We start from the raw sequence: 25000 nt of genomic DNA, 5'->3' as shown, positions 1-25000 counted from the left end.
TGGGTTTGGTGGTCCAGCGGCGGTGGTGGCGGTGGTGTTGGCATGAAGGATTGATAAAGTTAGGGGGTAAAATATTAATGGGCATAGTTGTGGTGGTGTTGATGGCGGTGATGGTAGGAATAGTAATAGTTCTAGTAGTGGTAATGGTGTAGATGGTATTTTATGACTGATGGGATGTAGTTGGGTAGTATGTAGTAGTTATAGTAGCAGCGACAACATTAACAACAGCAGGTACACTAGCAGTAGCAATGGTAGTAATAATAGTAGTAGTTTTAGGAGGAGAAGCTGCATTGGTCGTAGTAACAGCAGAAGAAATACACATATCTGTACTGAAGCCACCAAATCATTACCAGTGCCTCCCAAACCAGGCACTTCACAGCAAGCCACAATCACCAATATCCCCAGTCACGCAGCACGAGAGGCAACACTACCACCAGCAACAACACCAGACCACACCACCGCACACTACACAGCACAGCACAGCACAGCACAGGACAATCAACACGAGCAGGGAATAAGTAAACAAAACCATAACGAAACAATTGAAAAAAAAAAAGTAGATAAATAAATAACTCACACTGAACACACACACACACACACACACAACACATTCCTCCTCACCCAATACCTAGCATGGCACATCATCAACACCCCCATTATAACACCCCCAGCAACCCCTCCCTCTGCTACCCACGTGAGTCGGGAGTAGCGCCCCCTCCCTGTGGCTCCGGTGGGGGGTAGCCACTTATCACAGGCTGGTGGAATTAATGGTCTCGTTTGGTTAATGCTTATTACCTGCATGACGCCAGCGACGTGCAATGACCATTAATATTTGCCAAATATCTAGCAATCATCTGGTACTCTCTCTCTCTCTCTCTCTCTCTCTCTCTCTCTCTCTCTCTCTCTCTCTCTCTCTCTCTCTCTCTCTCTCTCTCTCTCTCTCTCTCTCTCTCTCTCTCTCTCTCTCTCTCTCTCGTTATTTCTGTTAGTTTTGTGTTTAATTTGTAATGTCTTTTTTTTTCTTTAATATGTAACACTTTTTGGGGTTTTATTATTGTGTTTATACGTTATGTGCTCTTTATATTGTGTGTGTGTGTGTGTGTGTGTGTGTGTGTGTGTGTGTGTGTGTGTGTGTGTGTGTGTGTGTGTTGTCATTATCTTTATTGCGGCCTATCACACATACACACACACACACTCACACACACAGTTTTCATTATTATTATTATTATTATTATTATTATTATTATTATTATTATTATTATTATTATTATTATTATTGTTACTATTTTATTATTATTATTATTATCATCATTTTCATTATCATTATTAATTACTATCATCCTTACCATCATTTCCCTTGAGAAAAACAAAACAAAACAAAAGAGAGAGAGAGAGAGAAAGCAGACCACAATAAATGAGAGCCAGAGAGCGAATTATAAAGCTACACTTGCAAAAAAGAAAAAAAAAAAGCAAGAACACAGAAATATTGCAAAAAAAAAAAATCGATAATTAAAGCATGAAAGGAAACTGGAAATCATAATGAACCCAAATGAAAAGAAGAAAAAAACTAAAAAAAAAAAAAAAACACTGGAAACACAAGGAGAGATTGGAAGAATAAAAAGAACTGCAGCCGGAATACTGGTAAGACAATGATTACCAAGACACTGGCAGGTGGATTGAGACAATGGCCAGGAAAGCACAGGGAAAAACTACACAGAGAACATTGGGCGGAGGACGGGAGCACAGTGGAGGGACAATGAGAGAGGTAAACACTGGGCAGGAAGGAGAGAATGCAGTGAATAGAAGGAGGAGGAAGAGAAAGTAAGAAATGGAGGAAAGGAAAGAAGAGGAGGGAGAAAAGGTGACACAGGAGGAGGAGAGGGAGAAGTGGAAGAGTAGGATAAGGAGGTGAAGGAGGAGGAGGAGGAGGCGGACGATGACGAAGAAGAAAAAGAACAGGAGGAAAAGGAGAAGAAGGATGATAATCAGGAGGAGGAGGAAGAGAAAGAGAAGAAGAAGAAAGAGATATGAAAAGAAATGTTAATGAGAGATAAACAGACATACAAACAGAGACAAAGACACACCAGACAGGAGAAAAAAAAATAAATAAATAAATAATACAAGAGGATTGGAAGTGGAGACGAGAAAAATAAGAAGAAAAACTACGGGAAGGAAAAAGACAACAAAATATGTCTTTTCTATTTCATTCCTTGTTTTTTTTTCCCCCACCTTTTTTTCCAGCAGTGTATCGGAAAGCTTACATATTTTTGGGAGCGGTATTGATTTTGTCTTGTTCTTTTGCATTTTCCTTTGGCGGCTGCGGCACCTGTGGGCATTTATTTCATCCTTTATTTGCCTGTCTTCAGTGCGGCTCCCTCCACGTGAATGGGAGGAAATGAAAAATATAGGAAGCAGATGGAGGAGGAGGAAGACAAGGAGGTGGAGGAGGAATACAAAGAAATACAAAGGAAAGCCAAACAGCAACAGACACTTAGACCCTTACAAGGCTGTTTGGCAACTACTAACGAGCTACAAAGTGGAGAGACAGAACACTGTAGCAGGAAACACAGGACAGTATTGCAGAGGAGGAAGAAGACAGACCAGCAAAGGTACAGAGGGAGGAAGCGAGTTAGCAGTGCAGGGAGAAACGCCCTTAACCCTTCACTTCACGTCACCTTTGTGCCTGATGTCCTTAGGGAGGGAAAGAGAGAGAGAGAGAGAGAGACAGGGTGTTAGTACTCAGGCATCCAGCACCTGGTGACGGGGGAAAGGTGATGGTAGTAGGAAGTGAGTGTTGCAGGCGGCGTGCTTGTGTTGTGTCAGTGTTGCCTTCACTGCACCACATAATCGGTTCGCTGTAATATCAGTGTTTGAATCTGTTCTGCATTAATTGTTCAGAAGGGTAAGGTATACTCTCTCTCTCTCTCTCTCTCTCTCTCTCTCTCTCTCTCTCTCTCTCTCTCTCTCTCTCTCTCTCTCTCTCTCTCTCTCTCTCTCTCTCTCTCTCTCTCTCTCTCTCTCTCTCTCTCTCTCTCTCTCTCTCTCTCTCTCTCTCTCTCTCTCTCTCTCTCTCTCTCTCTCTCTCTCTCTCTCGGTAATGCGATATACATTTCATACAATTTATTCACATGGCCATAACAGTTTGTACATGAAAAAATATATATATACATAAATACACTTGTAAATAAAGTTAGGTCCATCGAGGCCGAAAATTATTGTAAGTCGTAGCCAAAGGTGGATTTTGTCTCTGATATAGAAAACAGTGTAATACTTATAGGGAAGTAAGAGAAGGGGAGATGGGAGGGAAGCTGGAAGGATGAGATGGGAGGGGTGGGTGAACTGTAGGCGTGATGGGAAAGAAGATGAAGTATAGAGTCTGGAAGGATAGTTTTGACAGAAGGAGAGGTACGAGGAAGGTAGGATGGATGAAGAGAAGGAGGGGATGATGCGAAGAAGGCTGCGAGAAAAAAAAAAAAAAAAGACATACGAGCAGAGATAAAAAAAAAAAAAAAAATGGGTATGTTTATGAGTCGGGAAGGAGAGAAAAGGAAGGTGTTTACCGTCAAGGGAATGAAATAAGATAGAGGAGAAAAACGTGCGGGAAAGACAAGTAAGGAAGGGAGATGTGAGAAGTAGGAAGGTTGAGGTGAAGGTGAAAGCAGGGAAGAAAATATGGAGAAGGCTTAAAAGACAGAAGGAAATGAAGGAATATGAGAGATGAAGATAGAGAAGTAAAGGAGGTATAGAGAGAACGGGAGGTGTGAAAATAGAAAGAGACATTTTAAACTGTGAGAGATGAAGAGAAGGAAAGAGGGAGGGAGAAAATTGTAAGGGTGGAAGGGAGAGGGAGAGAGAACAGTGACATGTGAATCTGGAAGGTAGGAATGGAAGGAGGCGAAGGGGAAGTATGGGAAAGATAGGGAGGGTGAAGGGGGAGGGAAGGAAGGGAGATAGAAGGAGAAGGTTGGTACAGAGAGAGAGAGAGAGAGAGAGAGAGAGAGAGAGAGAGAGAGAGAGAGAGAGAGAGAGAGAGAGAGAGAGAGAGAGAGAGAGGTTAATGGGGAGGAAGGGAGGGGGGTAGGGATGGGGGGGGTGGGGAGGGTGTGAGTGAATGTTTTACTCTGTTGAGGAATGTGTTCGATTTTTTTTGTTTTACCATTTTTTTTATTTTTTTTATTTCGTTGCAACCCTTTCTATATTTTCTTTGATTTTCGTATTCAATATTCTGTATTATTTTCAGTAAAAGTTTTGTGCAGCTGCGCTTACTGTATTTTTTTTTATATATATATGTACTGAACGGATTTTTCTGTTACCACACTTTTTTTTTTTTCTTTTCGTTTGTATTTCTATGTTCGCCTTCACTTTTCCACCTCACTTCTATCCTGTATCAATCTACCACTACTGTTTCTGTCGCCTACAATATTCCACCTTCAATCTGTTACTTCTATTTCCTCCTCGCTACAATTTTCAGTCTATTTCTTCTTTTCTACCATCTTTCATCATCTACTTATTCCTTCAAAATCTATCTCGTTTTCTATGATCAATCCCGTGTCCATTCCATCACTGTACCTCTACTTCACAATCCTCCACCCGTCCTTCTTCCCTCCAGTCCACTTTGCCTTTGATTCAATTTCATCTCCTACGTGTTTCCTTGTCTGTTCCTCCTACAAATCTTTCCAATCCTCACACACACACACACACACACACACACACACACACACACACACACACACACACACACACACACACACACACACACACACACACACACACCTTTCTGTTACGTATTTGTATCTCCTCTTCCTTCCCTTCCATGAACCCTTCCTTCGCCTCGCCTTCCATCTTCTATTTATTCCACCTACACCTACCTTTTCTTTTTTTAGCACTCTCCATGTACATCTTTCTCTTCCCTATATTCCCTCCTTCCCTTCCTCTATCTGCTTTCCTTTTGTCTCGCCATCCATCTTCTACTAATCCCATTTGCACCTACTTTTTTTTTTTTTTTCAAGCTTTGCCATATATATATTTCTCCTTCCTACATTCCTTCCGTCCTTCCTGTCACTCCTTTATAGTCTTCACCTCCCCTTCATCCGGCGTGTCCTTCGCTATCTACTGTCATGCTCAGGTCACCCTCTGGCAATAAACAAGAGCCCTCCTGTAAGCTAAACGACCTTTTCTCTTATTTTTCGTCCTTTTTTTTTTTCCACCCAGTCTCTCCTCTCCGTTGCGTTCAGTTGCATTCCTGCTTTCCCCGCCGCTGTGTTTGCCTCCAGACGTCTCCATCAGGGGGTTCAAATCCTGTTGTTGCTGCGGGGTGATTGATAGAGACTGGCCGGGTCCCCCTCAGCCGTGTGACGGAGTGTATGTCTGCTTTGTTACGTCGCCTCGTGCTTTCCTCTTCCCGTTTTTTTTTCTTCACTTGCTCGCTTGCTTGCTTGTCCTCATTTGTTTGCTTCTCTCTCTAGTTCCATTTGTATGTGTGACGCCTTTATTTTTCTTTATTTTTTGTCTTGTCTCTCTGTCTCTCTGTCTCTCTGTCTCTCTCTCTCTCTCTCTCTCTCTCTCTCTCTTTGAAGTTTGTTTTTTTTGCTTCGTGTTTGCGTTTCTCCTCATCATTCTTATTCTGTTTTCGAGCATTGTGGGTCGTTCGTCTTAATATCAACATCATTGTCTGTTTTTCCCCTCTTCCTTCTTCGTTTCTCGTGTTTATTGTTTCTCTTTTGTTTCTCTGCATCATTCTTACTTTTTAGTTCTGCATGTCATTTGTCTCTCGGTCGTCATTATTATTTGCCTTTTCACTGTTTTCATTACGTTTGATTTATTTCCTTTTTCCCCAGTACGGCCATTATTTTATTTTATTTACTTATTTTTTCTTCTTTGCACCACAGATCGTTTGTCTCACTACCATTATCATCGCCTCTCTCGCTGTCCTCCATCATTGTCCTCACATCACTTCATCACCCTCTCCTCCTCAACACATTCCTTACACAAAACCTCTTTCTGTTATTTCGCCCTCCCATCCTCTTCCCCTCATTGCCTCGCCCACCAGTTCATTTATCTACGGGAAGTATTAATCCTGAGTTATTTTCACCGTTTCTTTTGATGCGAAATAAATATACAGCATCTCTTCCAGCGCAGTGAGAGGTTGGGGGGGAAGGGGACAGAGATCTTTCCTTTATTTATTTTTCCTTCTCTTTTTCATACGCACACTCGCTCTCATCCATTTTTTTAGTACGAATATTTCTCTCAACTCGGTAGAAGCAACAATAACAGTTACTGAAAAAAAGTACAACCTTACCACAACGATACAACTGCGACGAGAGAGAGAGAGAGAGAGAGAGAGAGAGAGAGAGAGAGAGAGAGAGAGAGAGAGAGAGAGAGAGACGAATATACAAGCAAACAGATACAAAGAGAGAGAATGAGTATGGAGATGAGTCTGGAATGGGAGGAAAGGAAGGTGTATAGAGTGAGTCAATAGTGCGAAAAGGAGACAATAGGGTGCAAATGAAAGAGAGAGAGAGAGAGAGAGAGAGAGAGAGAGAGAGAGAGAGAGAGAGAGAGAGAGAGAGAGAGAGAGAGAGAGAGCACTGTTAGCTTTTCTCACCTCATTATTGTTGCATCCAAAAGGGTTGCGTGATTTACAGGCTTCACTGCAGTTCTGAAGCAGTGATGACCTTGACCCGTGTTGTGCCCTGTTGTTGCCGTGCGTCTCATTGACCTTCTTGGTAAAAGAGCCCCACGCAGCTTTTTTGTGCCGCTGAGCTCGTGAAGCCTTTCATCATATAATGAGTGGGCGAGGAAAGAGTCTCGCTATCGGTCCTGCTGGTTTGTGCTTAAGTTTTCTGTTTAGCCGAGACTTATGAACAGTTTTAAGATGAGCACAATTTTAAGCAGAACTCTAAGCATATTTCCAGTAATCTTTTGTGAGTACGTCTCCTGGGAAATAATTCTGACAAATGAGTCATTAGCATAAGAGTGGATGTGACTAATTTATGAATAATAGGAATAGTGTGGATGATAGAACATATCCCTGGGGAACACTACTGTTAATAGGTTAAGAGAAGAACAATGGCTGTCCACAACTGTAGTAAAAGAATGGCCGGAAAGGAAACAAAAAGAAAGGCAGAGATGAAGAGAAATCGTGTGAGAAAAGCTTAGAAATTGAAGTTATGCCAGACTGTCAAGATCTTTTCACATTTCTAAGACGATTACAAAACTTTCACAGAAATTCTTAGGAGAGGATGACCAAGATTCAACAAGGAAAGCTATGAGATCGCCAGTGGATTGCCCTTCAGGGAATCCATGCTGACGATCAGGGAAGAAAAGGTGGAAGCAGGTAGGCGCTTCAGAATCTTCTTGTTGAGGATAAACTTTGAAGCTTTAAAACAACAAGATATCAAATTTATTGGTCGGTAGTTTGAAGGATTAGGATGGGGATGTTGAATGTTGGCTAATTCCAAACAAGACGTCAATGGAAGATGAACTGGCTTGATCTTAACATTTCTCTTGGATGAAAGTGTTTCTGAAGAGCTGGAGAACAGATTTAGCAGGACTTCTGCCACAAATTTAACGTGCGTGAGTTTCAGAAGATGGAAGGTTAAAATGCTATCTGTGTGTCGCCTTTCTTATCCTGGACATCACAAGACTAAGCTGAGTTGAATCAAGATTTACGCGCTTTAAACCCAGAGAAAGTATGCTGAATGAATGCCACTGTGCCAGAGACAATGACCTCTGGCATGCGCCTTGCACAGAGATGGATCTCTTGACATGAAGGGAATTCTCAGAGCGTCAACACAGAAATAAAGATAATGAGATCTTTTCCACTTTAAACTAAGAGATTAATGGCAAGTGATTTATTAGTAATCCTGAGATACGAGTATGTAACCGAGACTTTAGTGTGTGCTTAATGGTGAATCCTGTTTCCGGCATCTCGAGGCTGTCTGTCTGTCTGTCTGTCGGAACTCACGAGGAACTGCTTAACTAACGCCGGATTCTGCTGCAAGGAGTCAGCCAAGTACTGCTCCCGCGTGTCCTGAGGTAAAACCACCACCACCACCACGATCACCATCACCACCACCACCACCACCGCTACCGTAGCACTGCTTAAGTAGGAGGCTGTGTAAAGAGGCCATATTACTGGATGTGTGTGTGTGTGTGTGTGTGTGTCTGTGTGTGTATTCTGCAGCCATGAATACAGAAGGGTTAGGTTTCATGCACACACACACACACACACACACACACACACACACACACACACACACACACACACACACACACACACACACACACACACACACACACCACTCGGTTTTGCATATCGACTTTGCATGCCATTGTTTCATGCAGGGACAGCCTCTCCTAACTCTCCCTCAGCAAACCCCCGAGGGACACGCCACCTGCAGACGAGCACCAGACACACACACATACACACACACACATACACACAAGGAACAAAACAAGTGCATATTTTTCACCTTATTTATCTATCATATTTTACTTATTTACTTTATTTATTTATCTATTTGCGGGGAAACCAATGAGATTATCAAAAACATTAATTAAATTTATGCTCATCGTGTTCTTGACGTTAAACTTGTGTGTTTTTTAATGGAAATCGTCGCTTCGTGATTGTTATTATTTTTATCGACTAGGTCATAAAATTTGTACCTTAGAAAGTTAATGAGAGGTAGAAAAACGTAGAATTATTTAGTTACTGTATATGTTTTGGTAGTAAATGTGTTCATGGTGATGGTGGTGATGGTGGTGGCGGTGGTGGTGGTATTAGTAGGAGTGGTGATGCTGGTGGTGATGTGGTGTTAGTTGTAGTTGTGTTATTACTGATAGTAGCAGTAGTAGTGGTGGTGCCGTTGATGAGTGATAATACTAATAATGGTGGTCTTCTTTGACTTTTAGTAGTAGTAATAGTAGTAGTAGTAGTAGTAGTTGTAGCGGCAGCAGCTGTAGACCATGGTAATAATAATGATAGTGATGTTAGTAACTGAAAAGACATAAACAGTAACAGTGAAAGGACATTAATATAATATCATACTTATTACTGAAGATAGATTAAGTGGTACCAATAACAGTGACAGTGGTAGCAGTGGTCACGGTAACAGTAATAGCTATAGTGTTAGTGCTGGTGGCGTTAATCTGGGCTGGGATGGGCGCTAAATATAGTACCAAACCACAGCAGCATTGAGGAGATCTATGTATTGCCCCATAAATATTAGCGGTCCGATACGTGTACGCTGCGCAATCCCTTAATCGCGCCGCGCTGGTAACTGCCTTGTCCATCCCTTGTTTTATTTAATTTTTTTTTTTCTTTTTTGCAGTTAATCTCACCATATCTATACGTAATATATTCTCTCTCTCTCTCTCTCTCTCTCTCTCTCTCTCTCTCTCTCTCTCTCTCTCTCTCTCTCTCTCTCTCTCTCTCTCTCTCTCTCTCTCTCTCTCTCTCTCCCTCCCTCCCTCCCTCCCTCCCTCCCTACCACAATTCCATTTCTCGTGGCTTCATTCCGTACCGCACGACCTTCCCAGCACACACACACACACACACACACACACACACACACACACACACACACACACACACACACACACACACACACACACACACACACACACACACACACACACACACACACACACACTGAACTCTTAGCACCTTTTCCTTGATCTTGAAGGCAAAGTCTGTTGGAGCAGCCTCGAGGGAGATGAGGTGGGCGAGTACTGAATCCCGGGAGAGAGAGAGAGAGAGAGAGAGAGAGAGAGAGAGAGAGAGAGAGAGAGAGAGAGAGAGAGAGAGAGAGAGAGAGAGAGAAGAAAAGGAAGATGAGCACAAAAGAAGGAGATAGTAAGGAGGAAGAAAGGAAGGAAGGAAAAAAGGAAAGCAGGAAAGAGAAGGGAGAGAAGGAAAAGAAAGAAAGAGGGAGGAGAGAAAGACGGAAGAAAGAAGCAAACGTTAAAGGAGGAAAGGAGAGAAGAAGCAACAGAAAAAGGGAAGGAAGGAGAAAAAAAACGAAAGAAATAAGGAAGGAAGGAATGAAAGGAGGCAGAAAACTAAGAATGGGAGGAGAAAAAGAGGAAAAGAGGAGGAAAGACGGTTACCTGATGGCATCCTTGTGGACCACTTGTACCTCGTGACCGGCTGTTGCGTGGAGGGGGAGGAGGAGGAGGAGGAGTAGGAGCAAGAGGAAGAAGAAGCAAGAGGAGGAAGAAGTAATGGTGGAATAAGAAATGTGAAATGTGACGGAAAAAGGGAGGAATAGCAAAAAAAAAAAAAGGCAATGGAAGAGAGAGAGAGAGAGAGAGAGAGGGAAACAGGAAAACACGAGAAGTAAAGATGAACAGGACAAGAGCGAAAGGGGGAGGAGAGGAAAAAATATCGAGAAAATTGTACGTAAGAGAGACAAGAGAACTGGGAGGAGAGAAAACATCCAGAGAGAGAGAGAGAGAGAGAGAGAGAGAGAGAGAGAGAGAGAGAGAGAGAGAGAGAGAGAGAGAGAGAGATGTCATTTCAACGAACATGAGTGGATAATAGGAGGAGGAGAGAAAGGATAGAGAGAAAAAAAATAAGTAGGATAGGAAGATGAGGAAAAGAGAAGAATGAAGAAGAAAAGGATGAGGAAGCTGGAAAGTAGGGAAGAAAAGTAAGAAGAGGAGGAGAATAGTAGGAAAATAGGAAGATGAAGAGAGAAAAATAAGATGAAAAGAACGGTAGAAAAAATAAGGAGGAAGAAAAGGAATAGATGACAAGGGAAATACGAGAAATAAGATCAACAGACGTAAAAAATAAAAAAAAGGATAAAAATGAGAAGACGAGAAAAAGAGGAGGGAGAAAAGGAAAATTAAGAATGGAATGAGAGCTAATCAAATAGTAGTAGCAGTAGTAGTAGTAGTAGTAGTAGTAGTAGAGGAACCCGTTGAACTTTGCAGGAGTGTCTTTGATAAGCTACACTGCGTAATCTAGACCAAGAAACGCGGGTCGTAAAATCAGAGGAGGAGGGGGGAGGGAGGAGAATGGGAGAAGAAGGAGGTGGAAGAAGAGAAATAAGAGGAGAAAACTGGAGGAGGAGAGAAAAAAAAAGTAGAGAATTAGAGACGAGGAAGAGAAGAAAGAGAGAGAGAAAAAAAAGAAAAAAAAAGGAGAATGAAAAGCAGGAAACGACGTATCCCTCACAACAGATCGATATGAATGCACGTCTATATATTTGCTCCAAGCGTCGCCTCGCCTTGCCAATGCCGGGGGAGTAAAAATGACCTCTTAGGATTGCACAAAACTTGGGAGCCACGACCATTAAGGCGCGGAACAAATGTGGCGGTGCAGGGCGCGCGGAGGGGCCGGAATGAGCTGCGGTCGACCCACTGTTCCTCCCGCAGCCATCACTCACGCGCATTCAGGAGGAGGAGGAGGAGGAGGAGTGAGTGAGACCTTACGTTTAATGTCTTCTCTTCTCTCTCCTTTCTGCAGACCATTCTCCTCCTCCTCCTCCTCCTCCTCCTCCTCCTCCTCGTGTCCTTGATCGCCTGAGAGTCTGGCTTACCTGACACACTCACGCAGACTCCCACAGGTGAAGCAAGAGAGATTACTGAGGCCGTTTACCTTAACCCTCCTCCTTAGACTCCCACAGGCTGGACAAGGGACACACAGGGACACACATACACAATGATGCATACATACATACATGCATACATAGGCAACTTGAAATGACCCGGCTAACTGCAAACGCGATCCTGCCTACACAAGTCTTTCTACCGTCTCTCGTCTCTACTGTTTTGTCTTTTTTTTGTGCAAGAGTTCACTAACGTTGTTTTGTGGTGGTTCAGAATTCTCTGCTTGATTATTTTTTTTTTGGTTTTATTTATTTTATTTATTTATTTGGTTGCTAGAACGTAAGAAATAAGGGAAGCTGCAAGAAGCCATCAGGCCTACACGTGGCAGTCCCTGTATGAAATATACCTACCTATTTCCACCTATCATCCCCATCCATAAATTTGTCTAATCTTCTCTTAAAGCTCCCTATTCACATTGAATCATGTAACCAATGCAACAATAAAACTATTTCATCTTTCATCCTTAGCTTTTACTAGACGAGGTAATAAATTATAAAGATAGAAAATACACGCATACAATCAAAGAACGAATATACAAGCACACCCAGTTTTGTCCAGGTGTCTTCGTATGCACACAGGTATACTGACTGCAGGTTCCAACTCAAGGTATGCAAGCAGTCCCAGCATCCCCGCAGCCACCACAGCCCCGCTCAGCCCACAGTCTCACAGCCCCCAACAGTTCCGCGTGATTTTAAAGGCCACCTCAGCACTCGTCTGTTTTTATTGTTACTGTTATTGTTATATTTCTTTATGATGTATCTGTTTCTTTCTATTATGGTTATTCTCTCCACCACCGCGCCACGCAAACCGACATTTTTCCCTCTCGTCTTTGTTCTCGTCCCCCTCCTTCTCTTCCTCCTCCTCCTCCTCGTCCTCGTCTTTATCCTCCTCCTCCTCCTCCTCCTACTCCTCCTCCTCGTCCTCGTCTTTATCCTCCTCCTCCTCCTCCTCCTCCTCCTCCTCCTCCTCCTCCTCCTCCTCCTCCTCCTCCTCCTCCTCCTCCTCCGCGCCTCACCAGCGTAGTGCAATTTTCCGTGTAAATGTTCGCGGAATTGCGAATTAAGGCAAAAGAGCAAGAGAACGCGATACTAAACATTCCAGAGTTTGTATATACAACATTTTTATTCAGAATTTTGCATCTTGGCCATGGCAAGTAGACACCGCCACAGTCCTGTCCAGCGTCTGTTTGGCCAGACCTCTAAGCTTCGCGGATCGTGAAGGGCAGCCAATGCACAATAATAACGGACGCGGGCTTAGTCAAGAAGCAGTGCCTTTGTTAATGGAAGTCATGTGGCTGAGGTCATGTGGCTCTTAAGGTGTGTCGTTGAAATGACGGAAGAAGTCTTCACATTTAGGTACAGCAGGACTGGTCCCTTCAAAATTCAGTGCGCGTTGTGATGTGAGTCGCCGGAGTGACAGGCGAGACGGGGACGAGGGGGTGGTGGGTAGATCTCTTCACCCAGCTGAGTAGAACTTAATGCATATACGTATGATTGAAGTAGGTATGAAGATGATTATTCTAGTGTATATTAGATGTGTTCTCTCAGTATGAATAGAACCTTACATCAAAAATGTACTGTTATAGCGAGTAAAACACAACATCATTGCTGATACAATCCATAGTAAAGCCAAGTGTACATCTCCTAAAAGAACGTGTGCTTGCTCGGGCTTGCAAATCTCATTGCATTCCACTGATTTGTTTCACTTGTTTGATCACCTCCGTGTTTCCGGCAGCCTCGGCACACTTGAGAATGGTGGTCGGGAATTTCTTTCCAATCTCCTCCGTTACTCCTGGCGCGCCGCCCCTCGCATAGACAGCTGCCCTCGCACGTTTCCGGCCACTCTTTTTCTGTGTGAGTCACACGCTCACTATATTTCCCCAGCAACGCTCCCTTCCTCTTTTTCTTTCCCACTACTAAAATCATTACCTCTCTGCATGTGAATTAGGTTTCCGCAGCCTCAGAGCTTTAGGTGCGGCAGGCTGTATCCGAGTGTTCAGGTGGTGCCTCACTGAGGCTGCGGCACGCGCACACCACTCTTGTATATATTTGTGTTGCCACCGAATTTGTTGTGCACGCCAGGATATCGCCTCACTGACTGGCTGTCCTCCACACAGATGTGGCGCCCAAGCACTGCAGAAGATGATGTTGACCTTGATTAGCTTGTCCAACCTTGTTGGCAGCTTATCACTCCAGGGAAAACAGTACTGTATGTTGAAGGAATCGTTCATTCGATTGAAACCAGTCACCGTGGTGAGCACAAATCACCTGCCACACTACCACACTTGTTTTTTGAAGTCTGGACGTTATCTTCTCCACTGCGGTAAAGTGAGTCAGCCGAGGAGACACGTCATAAAAAACTCGACTCATTTATCACAAGAAAGTTCGCTGTTTAAAAGAATTTATGGTTAAGCGGGAGACAGGCAAGTTTTTTTTATTATTTATTTATTTACTTATTTTTATTCGTGTTTCATGGCCAGTGGCACCAAACACCACTAGTAGCGCCACGCTGAGGGGATGTGCAACTGATTAATGAATGCTGATTCTACATGTACGTACCTCAGGAACGACACTTCACGGCCTGGCAGCACTAGGGGCGTCACCAGCAGTAGGAGATCCTGCAGCGAGTCTGGGAAATCTTTCCTGCGAATTATCTTGAATGATTTTATTCTAACGAGATCCATGGAGAAGTTTGAGATATATGGGAAACAAACGAAAAAAAAAGAATCACGGTTACTACAGAAGGAACATCCACCAACACGCCTATGATATGAACATGATTTTAACTTTATTTATTATTTTCCATTTTAGCTGTAAGGCAGGGTGGTCAAGGGATATATAAGAGTCAACAAACATTAAAAAAAAAAAAAGAAGATCCGTTCACTTATCACTCCCCACAGAATTAAACAGAAATGAGTTCAATCAGTTTGGACAATTCAATTCCGAGGGAGCCCTGACGCTGCTCCCTCGCAGTGGCCGTGCTGCATGTCACCGTGGCGCCATAAAAACAAACAAGTCATTCCCTTGTTCACCGAGGCATCTAATTACGTCAAGTGAGGCTTAGTGCAGTGTTGTGTTTTGATACCAGCAGCTGTGCGAGAATCAATCCACCCAATCCAATCCAAGCTTCTCTTCTCTTCTCTTCTCTTCTCTTCTCTTCTCTTCTCTTCTCTTCTCTTTTCTCTTCTCTTCTCTCCTCTCTCCTCTCCTCTTCTCTTCTCTTCTCTTCTCTCCTCTCCTCTCCTCTCCTCTTCTCTTCTCTTCTCTTCTCTTCTCCCCTCTCCTCTCCTCTTCTCTATTACTACTGCTACTAATTATTATTATTATTATTATTATTATTATTATTATTATTATTATTATTATTATCATTATTATTATTATTATTATTATTATATTATCATTATTATTACTATTATTATCATTATTGTTGTTGTTGTTATCGTCGTTATCATCATTTCATTATTATTAAGAGAGTCGTGGCTAGAACGAAATACGAAGCAAAGACGAAATTATGTTATCATACTGAGCATAACATAACATTTCGGTAGCAGCAGCTCAGCCACCTCGTGAAAAATTACATTGAATGATAATCCACTCACCAACTTTTTTTTTTTTAGCATATGAAAAGAGCCAAAAGTAAAATAAGCACGAAAAAAGTATGTAATTAAGTAAAAAAAAAACTAGTATAAAATATTTTCATAATAGCAATTCTTCTGTCAGATGAAAAATTATATAAACTGAGAATCCACCCACAGTCCTTTTCTTTATACGAGGAGAGCCAAGAGTAGGATAAATATGAAAGAAGAACGTCCACGGGTTCCGCTCCATAAAGGGAAGAAATAGTCTGAAAGGAGAGATCACTTATGACTCGTGGGAAGCCTTGGACCGCCGCGACCCTGAATGCCACTGACTTGTAAGGGGGAAGATAGAGGAAGCCAGCCACTCTATAGGGGATGAGCAAATGGGAGATAACTTTAAACACTTGCATAACTAGCTGGAATACAAAAGGCGTGAGAATATGTAGCGGGTCCTGTGCAGCGGAGCCGGTGAGGAAAGGGAAGCTCCATTTAGCAAGTTAAGCAGGGGCGGAGGGAAGCCTTGTGTGAGGCGCGTGTGTGAGGTCAGGGAACTAAAGGATGAGGAATAATGGCCTCCGTGCTTCTCTGTGTCTAACTTCCTCTATTTTTCCATCTATCGTGGCTTGAAGTGCTGTGTTTAAGTAGCCTGGAATATACGGACAGGTGATAAACGTGATTGGAGAAGGTTAGTCTGTTAGTCGTATTCTTAAACTTTCCGGTGTCTTGCCTTGACTGCACTGCGCTCTAGTGGAAATCATGGTGGTATTCAGGGGTGTTTTCACGATACTAGTGAGATTTTTATAATGATTCTGTATCGTCTGTACTAAACAACCATTACGACCATACTGATTATCTCTGGTTTTTGAGAATTGTCCTGCCTAGAAGCTAGAGAGTTTAAGGGTCTTTGTCACATTGTTCTTTGTCACTTTGTTCACATTGCAGAGACAAACCATCAGGTCTTTAGATTCATATGCAGCATGTACTGTGATACTGAATAAAGTCATCATCATTATAGATTAATAAATAAACGCTTGAAACTTCAGAGGTCAAATTTTTGGTACCAATTATCGGCTTAAAAAAGAATCCTGAAGTTAGAGTCGTGGTCGTCTGCAGGATGCAAGCACAAATATATTGAGTAGCCTTCCCATCATAAGGTGACAAAGGGGACAGCGGTAGATGAAGGTGTAACCAATGAATCCGATGAGATAGTGTGATCGAACAGACTCGCGGGGTGCCGGTAATGATAGATATGGAAGGGGAACACCTGTACTTTCCCACGCCAACAATAGAGGGAAGGAGAGGGGAAAAACAAAGAGTACAAGTGAAAGAGCAGAGAGGGATGAAAATTAAGGTGTTATTCCAAGCTGTGCTGAATGATATAAAGGGTTCTGAAATATCCATTATAATCGCACCCCTTTGTATAACAGGTTCTGACTCAGTTCAGTGGAAGACGAGAAAGGAATGAATATTAAAGAGTTATTATAAGCTCTGCCGAATGTGATCAATTTAGAAAAGTCCAATATGCAATCGAAACCTTTGTGCGGGAAGATCAAGAGTAGGGTTAAGAGGATCAAGTCATCAGTACAGTGCTTTTTATATGATCATTGATAATCAGATAATCAGATAGATAGTGACATGCTATATCTTAACACTTATACAGGAGCATCAGCACTGAGTTATGAAACAAGGCTGCCAATACTAGTCCAGCTACATGATCAACGTCAGTAAACAGAGAACCTTTGATATAACACACGCTTAACAATTGTATTCATCACACAGCCAAGCCACCACAAAGTCTAGCTATCCTTAAGTATCCTCAGGTCCAGTGTTTTGATTAGATAGTGTATCTTATCTCAGACATCCAATTGGTATACTGCTTTCTTCCTTTCTGTTCCTTTGTGACTCGTTAACCGCACCACTGGCATAGGCACACTCCTCCTTCCCTACCACACCACCACAACCACAACCATCACAGCCACATAACCACTTCAGACTCACTCCCAATCCATCCCTTCCTAAACTCCACTTATCGAATCTACCTCACAACCACACCACTAGACAGCTACTTCATCCACACCACCACCACCACCACCACTACTACCGCAACCACACAACCACGAAACAAACTCCATAACCATCACTTTCTAAATTCCACCTCCCAGATCTACCTCACCACCACCACCACTACCACCACCACCACCACCACCACCAGTAACCCGAGCGCCTGCCGGACCCCTGGAGATAGAATGGACAGTCAGAATTTATAGCGGCCATGGGCTCAGCTGACCAGATTTTTGGCATGAGTAATAGCTGTCGAAGTGGCGGGCTGTGCTGCGTTTATCGATTCCGTAAAGTTCCCTCCATCATCATCATCACTCTCTCTCTCTCTCTCTCTCTCTCTCTCTCTCTCTCTCTCTCTCTCTCTCTCTCTCTCTCTCTCTCTCTCTCTCTCTCTCTGAAGCTAAAGAAGAAAATAACGTCACTTAATCTTTGCTGAGAAAAGCCAAAGCGTTAATTGGCGAGGAAAGCAAATTAAATCCCCCGTGAAATGTTAGCCACTGGTAATACGAACTGCAAAAGACGTTGTCCCTAATTTTATAACAAAGTTCAAATCATAAAGAGTGCTCAGGGTAAATAGTCTTCATACGCACCTCAAGTAGTGTCGGGAAAAATGTTAATGAGGGTCTAGGTTTTTTTTCTTTGGAGTTCTATAAAGTTGCTCCTCTCTCTCTATCTCTCCCCCTCTCTCTCCCTCTCTCTCTCTCTCTCTCTCTCGTCACACTTTGAAACTAAATCAAGAAGCTCCGACTCCTTCTTGTGATTTGTGAAGTAAAGAAGCGGCCAAGGAGCGTTTCCCGTGTGTGTTCTGGGACGTAAATACTTCTTATATCTGATCTTTCATAACTGCTGAACTTCGACACTGAATTAGCTCCTTCACGACTCGCTTTTCCTGTAATCATTTTATATTGCAAAGATGAAGGTGTAGGTTCTTGGTGGTAACTTTTCTGTCGGCGATCCTTTCCCCTTGCTGATAATAAAGTTTAGGTTCTTTATAATCCACGTGACCCAGTGATCCTTTTTCTCCTGCAGAATATAAAGTTTATGTTCTTTGATAATATACATTCCTCTTATTGATCCTTTTATCTTATAGAATGTTAAGTTTTTAGCCTCATAGTTTACAGGTAGGGAAGTACAGTACGTGGTGTGCTATGCTATGCCTAAACTCCTGGGGTGCAGTAGAGATGTCCACGTGACTTTCCCTTTCCACCACGGGCCGATGGGGCTAAAAAGGTGTGAATGGTGCGTGTATGAGTGAGGTGCTTTGTCTGGGGCACTTCGTTTGGAATTCCCTGCTTGGTATGTAGACAGGCAGACAGATAGATGGATAGGTAATTTACATCCCTAATAATGATTGTTTCTCCTACAAAAGATGGAGGTTGAGGTCATTTACAGCTCACATTCCTAATGATGATGCTTTTCTCTCACAGAAGACAAGGCCGAGACTGTGGCACCGCTGCGTGGCGATTGGTGAGTACCCTTGTGCATGAATCCTCTCTCCGCACCCCAGTGTGCTGTGGTGCAGGATGTGTACCTCACCTCAAGCCGTGGCCGTTAACTCTTTCACTGCTATGTACAACAATTTACAACACTAAATAACTGTACAGAATCTTTACAGACACTTGTATGGAAGAGAAATTGGTTAAACGAATAGATTTTCCAGTGTTAGCCAGTGTGATGTTAAGACGTGGTTGCAGAACGAACAGTGAATAACTCAGAGTGATTTATGGTGAAGGAATGATGGGTTCAGTAACAGTGAAAGAGCTGAACTTGTATTTCGCTGCGGTGGAGAATGAGCAGTGCTTGCCGGGCTGCGGTCACGCTCCCCTTTCCTGGACATTTCTATCCACCTCACAATTTATTTTCTCCCTGACAAAATTCCTGGGCATTCTCGTATTTCCGTCTATACATTTTTCATGCGAACACTCTCTTCCCAGAGTATATTGAGAACACTTATAATAGCGAAACACTGACAGATACCATTTCCAGTATCACCACTTAGTAATTGCCTTCCAACATAGTGTACGTCAGCACCTCACTACCAGGATGCACTGATGCCGAGGGTATGAAGACCACTGTACGGATGTGGGTGGTTCGCTCCTTACGGGCTCAGCTGCAGCATACACAACTATCCCGCCCAGTCCTGTGTATTACTCAGACCCTACACCGTTGTTAATTTTCAGTTAGGTTGATGGATGAAATAAATAAGGAAGGATAATGTCTTCTGTGGAAAAATATCTAGAGAAATTGTCCGGAAGGCAGTAATTCAGGATGGAGAGGTCTGCTGTGGAAAATCTTCAGCCTGAGGAATGTCTTTAGAGGGAAATGTACAAGGGGCAGTAAACCAAAAGAGAAAATATTTAGATGTGAAAATGACTTGAGGGAAAAGTGTATAAGGAAATTAAGTCAGTGAAGGTAAATACTCGTATCTAGAGGGGGAAGTGACTAATGAGTAATAAATGTCTGGAGGGAAAAATGACCAAGGGGAAATACGAGTAAGTTCGGTGGAATAAAATAACGTATGGAGCAGAAAATGCCCAGAGGAAACAAATCGAAGGGGAAAATATCCGAAAAAGAGTTACAGGGAGGAGGATAAGTGCGTGAAGGGAAAAATATCCAGGAAAATAAATTGATAAATGGGAGATCAATATTCGTGGGGGAGAAGATGCAGTTGGGGAAATAGCCGACACTGCTGCTTGCTTGTAACTTCCCGGCCTTCAGTGTGCAGGGGGAGGGATTCCATGCTCAAGGCTGGACCAAGGCGGGGGGCGGGTATGCAGGCCGCTTTAAATGCATCAGTGTGTGTGCTGAAATTAGAACGCCAGCTTTTGTTTGCATTTTTTTTTTATACAGGTAAAGAATTATTTGCTTGTGTAGGAAAATTGTCTGGAAGGGTAGAATAGGTTGAAGATGTGAGCGAAAAATGGTTGAAATGTATGGTTGAAATATATCTTCCTTTACTAAAGTTATACTGCCATCACTTCCCCATGCATGCGTTTATATACGAGTTCGTACATTTAAGCGAAGAAAATTCTACGTGCGTAAAGTGATGCAGGTAGGATATGAGACGAGAAATACGGAAAAAAGGAAGAGAAAACTGTTACCGTATTCGAGAACATGTAATCATTTCACTAATTCTCAAGCTTACATTTAAAGACAGACGTTTAAATGACCAAAGGAAAGAAAGGAAAATGTGTGGAAATCTAGAATACAGATGCGATAAACTAGTTAAAAAAAAAATGTATTGCAATCAAGCACGAGGATTCCTTTCACGAAACACCAAGTTAACATTTAAATCTTCACTTTCGGGTGAGCAAAAAGAGAAGGTTTGCGTAAAGTGGAGGAGAGCGGAGGCACTCTGCAGCCCAGCCAGCCGTGCCCGGGCCATCCTTTCCTAAATCCGGTGCTTGTGTCCGTGCCTCTATTGACCTCGGGAGCGTCCGTAGTCATTCCGTTGGAGTCAAAGGCCAGGTATTTCACGAACCGACGCCTCATTTCTGGCAGAACTTTTCCAATCTCGAGTTACAAAGTTTGACAAAGGATTTTTCTTACATGGGGGAGCGAGTGGGCCCAACTGTGTGTCGCCCCGCCTTGATGGAGCACCCCGCGCCCTCAATTCCTCCCGATAGCCCGCCACCCGACAGCCGACGACGCGGTGGGTGTCTGGCCACAGTCGGGTGGTGGCGGCACTGAGTGGGTCCTGCACTCCTACACCTTTGCTCCTGCTGGCTCGCTAGGTTGCGCTGCTGCTGCTGCTGCTATAGGTAACATATTATCTTCACTATTCCAAGCAAAATCGCAGCAGGTCGTAAAAGAAAATAGATAAGGTAATACGCCATCTAATTCACTGCATACGTTAATTATCATAAAATCTATAAAGATATTAAAAATTCCCCATGTAATTTTCTCCTCTCCGTGTGCCATCTTTCACACACCCTCTCTCTCGCTCTCTCCCTCTCTCCCTCCCATCCTTTACCCTCCCCTCCTTACATAATTCTCAGCCTCATGTCTTCCTTTATAATTAACAGCTAATGCTCCGTAATGTCTATCGCGCTAATTATATGAATTTTATATGAGATTAGCCCATTTCTCCGCTCTTGTAAGGACGCGCGCACATTAATTCGTCCTGGATAATTTTACCTTGATTTTACACTGAATAGAGTCCCCGGCTTAGTGAGGACTGCGCATGAGAGAGCTGAAGGAGCGGAGTGGAGTGCCTGGCCTGAGTCATGGCCCCGCACTGCATGGATCACTGTGTTGGTATAAGCGCGTACATGGTGTGTCGTTATAATAACAAGGGTACTTACGATTGAAATATATATATGTTTTGCCTAACTCGTAGACTGGTAAAGGTGGGATATTTTTGTGACACTCAGAGATGATGTGCTTGTTATGATTGTGTTCCTTGGAGTACTCGTAATGATAACGAGCATAACAAGGTGATATGTGTGTGTTATGTAGTTCTTTTTCGGGTGTAAGTAGGAATGGGTTAGTTTTATGATTCTGTAGGGATGGCTTATCGATAAAAGTGTTTGTTATGGTTGTGCGTCACGGAGTTAAAATGACAAGCGTAACTAGGTCACTTGTATGTTATATAGTTCACTGGAGACGAACATGGATAAGTGTCTTACAGTTTTGTATTGTAGTGTATGTTATGATCGAGTGGCACTTGGAGTAAACATAACGAGCATAACTAGGCAATTTGTTCTATGCCATGTAGTTCACAGGAGACAAACAAGAATAAGTGTCTTAGTTTTGTATTGTAGTGTATGTTATGATCGAGTGGCACTTGGAGTAAACATAACAAGCATAACTAGGCAATTTGTTCTATGCAATGTAGTTCACAGGAGACAAAACAAGGACAGATCTCTTTTACAATTCTCGAAAGTTAGTTTGTCTATAAAGGCACACAGTTAATGATGTTACGACAAGATGAACGTAATGAAGACATCAAGAAATTCAAATGTGCTGAGTTGCGATAAAGTAAGCGTAATAAAGATAGCCGGGGGTGAAAATGTGTTGCCTGAGCCCGTAGTTCGCTAGGGAAGTGCTGCGGCGAGGAAGGGTTGCGTGTGTAATTCGCTAAGGCAGTTTAACATGGAAGCCTCCGCCTGGTTAAATAAGGTAGGGATGCACTAAGTTTCATGTTGCTTGTTGGTGCTGCTGCTCTTACTTAAATAACCCACCCTAACTATCTACCTTAACTTCTCTCCTCCCCCTCCTCCCTCTTTACCCTCGCCTAACGATTAAACAAATATCCCCCCCTTCCCCTACCCACCGCCTCTCCACTTAACTAACATACCACGCCTGTTTATCCCAGCCACCCGATCCTAGCCATCCCTAACCTCACCCGTCTCTCTCCCTTCCCCTTGCTGTACTTCACCCCGACCCCCCCCCCAACCCGTCCGCCAACACACCTACTCTCCTACATTTTCTTTCTGCTGTATATTCACCGCCCAGTTACAGTCGTGGACAGTAATTGAGTGACTTAACACGCTCACCGTATCGTAAAGCCGTTTTCTTTGATCTTAAGTCTTCTGATCTGCGTGGAGTCTATCAGTGGTCAGTGAAGGTATTGTCAGCATATGGTAGTACTTGTTTGTATATAAGGTCGTTTTCTTTCTTTATTATGATTAGTACTGTTATTATTTATCATTTATTTTCTGTTCATTTAGATCAATGGTTCCCAAACTGCTGGTCATGAGCCTTTTTCTAGAGATCATGGAGGGCCCATCTCTATGTACAGACGGCTCCTTACTTGCAGCAGCCGCCTTCCTACCATTATTTTTAGCTAGAGCGACATGTCAGCTCCCTCACTATCACCTCCACCCCCACACCTCGGTTCATCCATTCAGTTTACCTCTTGTATCTTTCTCTGTACCCACGCCTCGGTCTATCCCTTCAGTCTACCTCTTGTGCCCTTCTCTACACCCACACCTCGGTCCATCCCTTCAGTCTACCTCTTGCATCTTCCCCTACCCACGCCACGGTCCACCCCAAGTCTATCTCTTGTAGCCTTTTTCATCCACCTCGAACTCCCCCATCCCAGTAAAGCAGGAATGAGTAATGAACAAGAAGCGGGATTACTTCTCACTTACCGCCCGCTTCCTTCGTCCGGCGACCCCTTAGGGAAATCCACAGCGCCAACAAGGTGTACGCAGACTATGGCGGTGTAATTGCGAGTATTTATCTCATCCCAAATGACGCCATCTTGTTTGGGGGGATCTCCAGGAAGGGAGAGGTAATGACAAGGTGTTGTACTTTTTTTATATTGTTTATTTGTTTTATATATTTTTTTTTATCTGATTCTCTCTCTCTCTCTCTCTCTCTCTCTCTCTCTCTCTCTCTCTCTCTCTCTCTCTCTCTCTCTCTCTCTCTCTCTCTCTCTCTCTCTCTCTCTCTCTCTCTCTCTCTCTCTCTCTCTCTCTCTCTCTCTCTCAATTGCGCTGCACCATTTTTGTAGTTTCCATTGTATTGTTTTGGGTCTTCCCATGAATACGTTGTGTGTGTGTGTGTGTGTGTGTGTGTGTGTGTGTGTGTGTGTGTGTGTGTAGGTAGGTAGAATAATTATTATAACCAAACATATATTCCACACTTTTATTTTTTGTCTGGCCGTTTGTCCGTGATTAAGTACGTATGTATGTATGTATGTATGTATGTATGTATGTATGTACGTACGTATGTATGTATACTTTGTTTTTATGGCTCTCTCTCTCTCTCTCTCTCTCTCTCTCTCTCTCTCTCTCTCTCTCTCTCTCTCTCTCTCTCTCTCTCTCTCTCTCTCTCTCTCTCTCTCTCTCTCTCTCTCTCTCTCTCTCTCTCTCTCTCTCTCTCATCTTTTTTTTTCACGCGTTATAAATTATTCTCATAAAAATTATTTATACGCACTTAAATCGTCACGTATTAAGTTTTATTTGGCGGAAACTTTTTATTTTCATTTATTATCTTCTTTCCTTGATGCGGATGTCTTTTTTTAATTTTTTTTTTATTATTTTTTTCTTTATCTCGCTCTGAAAGTTTTTATTTATTTTTTTCTTTTATGGTAGATTATTTTATTTGTTTATTTGTTTATTTATTTTTTTATTTTCTGTGGTTTGTCTTGTTTCCGTGTGATTTGGATGAAGTCTCTGTTTATTGCTTTATTATTATTATTATTATTATTATTATTATTATTATTATTATTATTATTATTATTATTATTATTATTATTATTATTATTATTATTATTGTCATTGTTATTTTTTGTTTTGCTTTTTCTAGTCATTTAGTTTTTACCAGTGGCGTACATCACCTTTTTTTATCTATTTATTTTATTCTTTTATATTATCTTTTTTTATGTATATATATTTATTTATTTTTACCCTCTGGCGCAGGTAAGCTATTTTTTTTTATTTAACCTTTTTCAGTGGGTACATAATAACTTTTACCTATTTTTTTCCCCCATGTGGCTGTGATAAGCTTTTCTTCCCTTCGTGCGGCAAAAAAACAAGCTTTCATTTCACATTTCCCCCACACTGAGTACATGAAAGCTGCTTATATTTCTTTCCCATGTAGCTCAGGTGACCTCCTTTATTAAATTTTCCATGCTACGTAGATTAATTTTCCCTTCTGTATAAGGTGGCGTAGATGAGTTTAATAGGGTGAGAAATTTCCCATCCTCGCTCCCGTAGAGAATTCACTAAACGCGGGCGGCTGATTATGTTTTCCATGCATAATAAATGAAGCAATTCGTGAAAAATTACGCTTTTG

General features: G+C 42.5%; 1 protein-coding gene across 1 annotated transcript in view; it reads left to right on the top strand.

Moving 5' to 3' along the window:
- The window catches only part of LOC135107875 (cuticlin-4-like), a 337646-nt gene that overhangs the window by 142811 nt on the left and 169835 nt on the right, over positions 1–25000 (top strand). Inside the window, exon 5 of the mRNA XM_064018221.1 lies at positions 18682–18721. The gene's annotated coding sequence lies outside the window, so the exon portion shown is untranslated. The remainder of the gene's footprint in view (positions 1–18681; positions 18722–25000) is intronic.

This window comes from Scylla paramamosain, chromosome 16 (genome assembly GCF_035594125.1).
Source record: "Scylla paramamosain isolate STU-SP2022 chromosome 16, ASM3559412v1, whole genome shotgun sequence".
In the NCBI taxonomy this organism is placed as follows: domain Eukaryota; kingdom Metazoa; phylum Arthropoda; class Malacostraca; order Decapoda; family Portunidae; genus Scylla; species Scylla paramamosain.
The sequence above is the reverse complement of the archived record's forward strand: the minus strand, read 5'-3'. Positions and strand labels throughout refer to the sequence as shown.